A 6038-nucleotide genomic window follows, 5' to 3' on the forward strand; every position below is an offset into this window, starting at 1 on the left:
TTATTATTATTATTATTATTATTATTATTATTATTATTATTATTATTATTATTATTATTATTACAGCAGTTGCAGTACTTGTAAAATAAGTCTCTGTATGCATGTATAAATATGCTTAATAAATATTTGCAGAACTTGGGCTGTTCCTCCTGTCACTGATTCATCAAACAGCCTCTGACTGACACGTTCACTCACTTCAACAGGACGCACGAGGACACCACGGTTGTTTTATTTGCATATGTCATTGACGCTTTGGATAAGTAGGATTCGGTCTTTATACGAATAAATTGAACGTATGCTCTAAGATTTCATCAGTCCACATCAGCCAGGTTTTTTTTTTTTTCTCCCTGCTTGGCGGCGCACGTGGAGCGCGACCAGAAACAGAGGAAGCTCCTTTAACTGCGCGCGATTTTTCAGCATACTGAGTTATAATAAGTGAACGTGGCATATAAAATGTTTTCCCGTTGTTTAAATGTTTGCTCGTCTCCTCTTTGTTGCGTCTTTTGTAGAAATGACCGCATGAGTAATTTAAAAAAAAAATAATAATAAAATGGTTTATACTGCGTTTTGCTCCTTACATTTACACTATATCCTCTCATTATTAAATTGAATTCAGTTCAGTGTGTTCATGTTTCTGCACAGGATGTTGTCGGATCATTGCTGCAATTGGCGCTTAAGGTGAGCAGTCTGAAAAAGCACAAGGTTTGAAAGCTGGGAGAAACTCCGGGACTGATAGAGCAGGAAAAGACACAGGGGCCAGAAAAACCTGGACGTGATGCTGCCAGGAGGCGAGCTGTATGCAAATATTACAGACGCACATTTAATTAAAAAAAAAAAGTGTAGACCGTTTTCATTTTTCAAAAGCAAAAATATAACTCCACTTACAAATCGCACAACTCATTCATTTTTCTTCATCAGAGCTCGTGTTGCCCTCACACGATATTCAGTGAACCGGTCTAACTTCATTAGGTTCACAGGCACTACTTAGCGCCTCCAAACTATCAAAAAAAAAAAAAAAAAAAACTTAAACAACTCAACCCAGAGCTGAGTCATCTCAAAAGAAAATCAAGGAGAAAAAAAACTTAAACAAGCGGAGAAAGCATCGATCCAAGACCCGCAGGTGAGAGATTCCGCCGCTGGACAGCGACATGTCCGCCGGACTGATCAATGGAGTCCGAGCAGTTTTCAACTCACCAGAGGTTTTAATGGAAATACGTTAAAAGCGCTTAAAGTGAGGATTAAATAAAAGCTGCATTAGCGGCAACAAAAAGGAAATCCGCTCACTCTGATCAGCTTGTGTCGTTGATTATGGAGCAACATGCGAAGCACTTTTTCTTTCTTTTCTTTATTTTTTTCTTTCTTTAGTATCCGAACATGCGTCAGGGTTGTAAAAAGTTCTCGTTCTATAAAAGGAAAATATACGCATATTCTCCAGCAGCGTTTATGTCGTTCAACATCAGAACTGATTAGGATGTATGTATGAAAAGCTTTAAAAAAAAATAAATAAATAAAATAAAAATGTGATTCAACGAAACTCACCGGAGTGAAGGCAGCAGCGGTGTGTAACCGTGTATCCTATCCGTGTGTATATAAGTTCGCCTCGTCCCTCCGCCGGATTTCTCCTCAGAAACGTGTAGCTCCCGAAAAAAAAATAAATAATAAAAAAAAAGTCTGTCTACGTTCGGATCCGTCGTGGAGTTGAAATGTCAATGAGAGTGAGGAGGGTTGGAAAAATATGCAGCACTAACCAGCAACTTTCCCCCTCAGCATCAGCCTGAAGTTGGCAGTGATTGGCTGGAGCGACGGCTCGACGTCACACCTTAGACAGGACGCGGTGGAGCGCAGGGACTGGGAAGTGCGCAAGGTGGCCTCCATGTGGAGCTCACCGGCCTGTGTGCGGGGAGCCGCATGCGTGCGGGCGCTAACACAACTAGCCACCGACTCTACAGAGACTCTGCTCTGCATTATAAAGGCTATTGTTTTATTTTAATCGTGTGTATTTTAATTTAATTGTCCGCTCTGCTCTCAAGTTTCTGTAAATGCACGCCGAGCGTGCCGCAGGCCAGTGACGCGCCCAGGGGAGGCCCACAGGGGGCATCTGGCACCCATATAAATTTACACTCTTAAAAATATCTAACATATTAAGACAGATCAATTTTGGTTAATAGATAAATACTTGTATTTATTTATTTATTTATTTATTTATTTATTTATTTATTTATTTATTTATTTATTTATTTATTTATGTATGTCTACCACATAAATAAGTTCTACCACAGCAACAACACACCCAACAAATCACATTAAATTCTGCTCCCAAGCTGAGATTAGCTAAGGTTCTTCTGAATTTCAAATGGTCTGGAAATTACAGTGTGCGCATTTTATTAGTTTATTTTGTCTAGCAGCGCTCATAAAAAAAATAAATAAAAAATTCTGTGATGTTCTGTGTTAAGATAAATTGTGCTGACTTACATCGTGACTAAGGTGTTAAGACATTAAAAGCGTTATTTGGGGGTGTTTTCCTGCCTGGGCATGCTCAGTGCAACAGGTGAGGGCAGACCACGTGGAAGCAAATCTCTCTCAGACCTCCCCTACCACTCTCGGTGGATGCGGGGTATTTTTTCAATCTCTCACATAGAAACTCACGCATAGAAACGAGAGGAATAAAACGTTTTCTTCGCCATAAAGAAGAGGTAACCAGACGTCTCCACTGTTTCTAGCCTTTTATTTCTCTGGCCCTATAAAATTGTCATCAGTGACTCATAATTGGGCTTCTGCTCGGCTTTTACCGAGGCAGGCTAAAAGCTTCAAATTTTTTTATTTTTTTTTCCACAACCACTGACGTTTGTGTCAATTTGAACAAGACGGTGAGTTAATGGGCAACCGCGCCGCCGCTCGTCTCCCAGGAAGAGGCGGTGAGGGGAGGAGGGGGGTTGGTAGTGGGGGGGGCAGGGCAGGTACTGGCCAGCCAGGACTGGCTGCGTTCGGGTCATTATTTGGATGCGCTGCCATTAAGAGGCCTCGATACTGTGCAACGCAGCAGGGTGCTCAACATGGGCGCTGGAAACCGCACGGCTTGGTCCCTGCTTATCAGGCTGTCAATAAAACGAGATGGGATGCAGCGGTCGGGCCAGGTGCTCCCTTTCCCTTCCCACACAGCCCCGCTCTCCAGAAGCAGATCAGGCGTGAAGGCAAATCTGTCCAGCCGGTTTTCCCTCTGCCGTCACCACGCTGCTGCTGCTGCTGCACAACGCCACCTCCCTCTCCTTCCCTTCCTCCCTCTCTCCCTCCCTCCCACCCCGCTTTTCTGTCCCTCTCTCCCACGCACACACACGCAGGCATTTGCACACTAAAACACACTGACAGTTGTTTCTGCGTTTTATAGATGTATGGAAACTCTGCAACTCAAATATTCATGATATCAGCCCGTATTTGTGTGTGATTCTATTATCTATTCCCATTGCATATTAACCAAGACATTCCAGTCTAAGTTAAGCACCAGACTTAACTTGTAGATATAAGTTAGACACACTGTGGCCTTTAAGTGAAAAAAGAAGAAGAAGAAAAAAACTTGGAGCAAACTACAGATGCTGCACTTTAGTCTTTTTTTGTTTTGCTTTGTTTTGTTTGGTTTGGTTTTGTTTTGTTTTGCACTGAGAAGTCAATCTCCTGGGCGCCCCGTCTGATCAAAAATTAAAACAAATCATGGAATGATCGACCTCCCCTCTCTAGCCATGCAGAACATTATGCTACCATCGCTCTACGCTTCACGAGCTTATTGTTTACTGCCGCTGTAGCAGACAGGGAAAAATGTCCAGGGCGACCAAGCACTTTGGGTGCACGCAGAGATGATGCAGCTCTCAAAGAGAGGAAACCCGAGACAAGAAGGTGAGTTCCTGAACTTGGAGTTTATTTTAAATAGCACCTGAATCAAAGCCTTGAATCACAACTCTTAGCTGCAAAAATGCCTTTTGTTGTGTGCGCAATGAACGATGAATCAAATGGGGGCAACAGTTGTTTGGGCCCCTGGATACCTGATGGATGACATGATAGTGTGATTCTGCCAAAGAGCACCAGAAGTGTTCAGGGGACTCAGCCGACCGTGTCAGTTTGCTGTAGACAATGAAAGAGTGATCTAACCTAATTCCCACCTCTCATTACACGAACGTAAAGACGCACTTTATCGTTTCTCTCATTTCTGCGCTGGAATGTTTTAAGAAGTTGTGCGCGCTCTGTTGTGCGCAGAGCTTGATTTGTTTTCTTCTCCGCGCTCTGCGGCTTCGGATCGAGACATTAGCCGAATTCCCCCGGGGTGATTGGATGCAATTTGTCCGGAGCAGACAGGCACGCCCTGGATGTTAGGAGTTCACTTTCGCTCGACGTGACAAGCCCGAACTTCGATCTAGAATTTCATCTGAAAGCGCAGAGAGCGGAAAGATCCCGTGCCATTAAGTGTTCTTCTGGCTTTTCTTCCTTTGGAAACAACATGATCACTTCCCCCAACCCCCTCTTTTTTTCTTTTCTGATAAATATCCAAAACAGGTCTACTTGCCAAACAGTTGATCCATGTGAGAGGCCTGTGCGAGCAGTGAAATATGTGGAACTGCACACGTCAGAGTCAGGGTGTGTACAGAAAGTGAGAATGAAGGGATAGTATGCCCCAAATCTATGACCTTTAAATAAAATTAAAGATTGACAGTTTCATGGATTAAAAGAAAAAAAAAACATACCCAAGACTGACACCTGCCATCCAGGCTTCGCCCTGATTGATTCTGATGCTTTGTGCTCTGAACAATAATGCTCCTGCTTTGCGCAGGGCTGAACAGGCGCGTTTCTCACTCACTTGCCAGGAGTGGCTAAAGTCAGTGTCCGTGTCGCGCTGTGAGCTGACAGGGGAAAATGGGAGCTAACGAGGTTGTCAGATGTCCTGACAAGACAAATGAGAGCTCGTCACTCCCCGCGCTTTAATAACATTTAATGGAAACGTATTGCACCGTTCAAAAATAAAGTGCTGCAAATACCGGGCTCTGATGGCGACTCAGTTAATTACGCACGGTGCAGCAAATTACGCATCAACTAAAGGGTGTTGGCCTGGATTCAGCGCCATCAAGGAGCACTACCTTCATAACAAATGTGATCTAATATAGCAATTGGACCTCCGACTTTCAACAGCTAATTGGGGGGAAAAAAAGAAGAAGAAAAAGACAACTATGAGATTTGTGTTGTGTGAAATACCAGTGGAATGTATGTTTTACAGCCGCCATGGCAACGATTTTAAGTTATCGGTTGAGGTGAACCTTGATTTGTTTAAGAGAGTTTAAATGGAAAGCGCGCTTTATCCTCTTTACTTGATCACTTTCATCCCCTCAGCTGCAAGAACAAAAATATTCTGTGCATCGAGGTTGTGCACTTTCCTGTGAAATACGGGGCGAGCGTTTTAGCCAACACACCGCTTGGCATTTGTGATCAAGACATAGGATCTCAACGCAAGTTTGAACTCGTTTCTCCGTTTAGTTGTCAATTTGTAACTCGATTGTTCCAATAAGGCGCGTGAATGTCTGAACTCCGCAGATTTAGATTTAAATAAATAAATAAATAAATAAATAAATAAATAAATAAATAAATAAATAAATAAATAAATCTTCCATGTAAAGGAGAAGCTGCACATTTTAACCCCTGGCTAAATATGTATACACCAAGACAAACATCGAATCTGCCTTCAAAAAACTCAGCATTCGAAATCAAATCTTCTTCAGCTGAGTATTAGAAAGACCCTCTCGCCAGATTCAGCAGGCACGACGATGAGTGACGTGTGACGGAATGACATTTGTGAGCTTGTAATTCAGCCCCGCTCTTTTCTCTCTCCTGGTGGAGGAGGCGGGATGTAAAAATAGACATTAGTTCGCTAATGCCATCACCTGGCCTGTGGCGCTTTACTGCGTGGGGTCAGAGAGGCCAGAGCACCTGCTGCAGAGAGGCAATTACTAGATAGATAGATAGATAGATAGATAGATAGATAGATAGATAGATAGATAGAT

The 6038-nt window shown here is 42.9% G+C and overlaps 1 protein-coding gene across 1 annotated transcript in view; it reads right to left on the reverse strand.

Moving 5' to 3' along the window:
- The window catches only part of pax6b (paired box 6b), a 21209-nt gene extending 19496 nt beyond the window's left edge, over positions 1-1713 (reverse strand). Inside the window, exon 1 of the mRNA XM_016670372.1 lies at positions 1540-1713. The gene's annotated coding sequence lies outside the window, so the exon portion shown is untranslated. The remainder of the gene's footprint in view (positions 1-1539) is intronic.
- Between the last annotated feature and the right edge of the window lie 4325 nt (positions 1714-6038).

The sequence above is a fragment of the Poecilia formosa genome, unplaced genomic scaffold (assembly GCF_000485575.1).
Source record: "Poecilia formosa unplaced genomic scaffold, Poecilia_formosa-5.1.2 Scaffold33, whole genome shotgun sequence".
Classification (NCBI taxonomy): Eukaryota; Metazoa; Chordata; class Actinopteri; order Cyprinodontiformes; family Poeciliidae; genus Poecilia; species Poecilia formosa.